Raw genomic sequence first — 2,149 nt, forward strand, 5'->3', positions numbered from 1 at the left:
AGCTAGCTCTCTCTTAATTACTGAGATATCTTCCAGCCCCAGAATGATATGTAATTCTCAAATCTTATTGTCATTTTGCTCATATCATAAATCATCCCAGGCTATCATGGAAAAAAATTATCACATTCATTTTACAGTAAATAACCACTCTTAACTGTTTCATTAGGACACATAAAATTATATATGAATTCAATAAATGCAATCACAATAAATGTTCCAAGCGAGAGTCAGCATGAAATCTCTGTTGCTTTAGGGAACTTTCCTGAGAACCTATAATTACATTTATGAATGTCATTTTTTTATCAATAGTCAGTGCTTGTTTAGAGTTCGATATAACAGTCACAATAGCATTGTTCAAACTCGCGTAGGCTACTTCAAGTTTCTACTTTGACCTGAAAGCTTACTTATTAAGAAGAAATGTCTCTGTGAAATTCACACTATCCCCACAAAAGATTAATAAGGCAATTTTGCAACAAAGCTTATTTATTAGTCACTGACTGTCCTCTGCCCTGTTCTCTATTCATGCAGAAAAGAACAAGCTGTCATAAATTTTATAGAGAATCTTTTCTCACAAGTTAGAGTGAAGCAAACAGAAAAGAGCATAGAGATGAAATATTTTCTTATGCTTCACATTCCTATATCCATTTCTTCAGATCAGAACTGCTGCGTACTTCACAAGCTTTGCAAAAAGTGAAATTCACATGCTTCTCTCTAGAGGTCCTGATTAAGAAACTCTAGACTGGTGCCACACACTATGTGTTTTATATAACTACTTCAAGTGGCTCCTTGGCAGTATTTATTATGTAATTTTATTGCCACGAGACAAATGCAAGTTACTTCTGTTTTCCCAATGACTGTAAAATGGATGAAAATAGCTGCCAAGACAGAATGTTTTGTTGATCCTATTCATATTTGCAAACACAGGAAGTAAAATAGGAGAGCAGGAAAAATGTGAAACCAATTATTTAGTATTAGTTAAAAGATAAAGGAGCTTGGCAAGCCAAAGCTCAACACTGTTTTTTTGTTTTTTTTTTTGCCAAATGTGCAGAGTTTCAAAATCAAACAAATGGGCAAGTTTCCCAGTACATCCTTCTCACTGTGTGACCCATTCATTAGCTTACATAATTTCTATCGATTAGGTTTCTTTGAAGATTTATTTTATTATTTTTCTAGAAATTAATCCTTTCACCGTACAAAAACTAAGTTTCTGTTGAGATTAGTATACACGGAAACAATACCTCCACAATGCCTGTCTTGAATTGTTATTTTCCAATCCTATTTTGGACTGTAGGACTTGAAGTGTAGTGGGTTCTCTGCCATAAGATTATATAGTAAATGCAAACAGGAAAGTACAAGTAATTAAATCAGTAAACAAAGAAAGCATATTCAAGGCATCCTGTTGCTCCATTCATATAATTTGAGAGGCCCTGAAGTTCTTTCTCAGTGCCTTCATTCACATGCAGGAATGTACAACACACATAACAAAAAAGAGGTAAATCTGGGCATGGGGACCTTGGGAAAGGGTTGAAGAGGGGAGGGGAGAGGCAGAGAGGAGTGCAGAGAAAAATGTAGAGTTCAATAAAAGTCAATTAAAAAATCACAAAAAACAATATATATAAAAAAGAGGTAAATCTACACACACACACACACACACACACACACACACACACACACACACACACATATATATATATACACACACACATATATATATATACTGTTGGGAAATCACACTCAAGTCTCAAGAGAATATGTGGAATGCTACCAGAACTGCAGTTTACCTTCCTGTTCTATTGGTCAGTAGCCTCGGGAGTGAAATCCATGATTCTGGTTTCTACCAGTGTAGGTTAGTTTACTTTGAGAAGTTCATTAAAGAGGAGGCTCAGCAGTTCAGCACATTGGTAGCTATTCCAGAAGACCAGTATTCAATTCTCAGAATTCACGTGGCAGCTCAAAAGCTCTGTAACCCCAATGTGCCATAACGTGCTATAGAGATATATAAACACTTACATGTGTGTATTAAATATAATTTAAATAAATAAAAATAATGTTTTCTTCATGTGTTTTAAAACAACCATAATGTTATTTATTCCTTCTTTCTTTCCTCCTTCATCTACTCCTGTATTGACTTTCCTCTCTTTTCTCAATT

Source organism: Microtus oregoni, unplaced genomic scaffold, assembly GCF_018167655.1.
Source record: "Microtus oregoni isolate MIOR12 unplaced genomic scaffold, Mior012 000021F_ref0000039, whole genome shotgun sequence".
Taxonomy (NCBI): Eukaryota; Metazoa; Chordata; class Mammalia; order Rodentia; family Cricetidae; genus Microtus; species Microtus oregoni.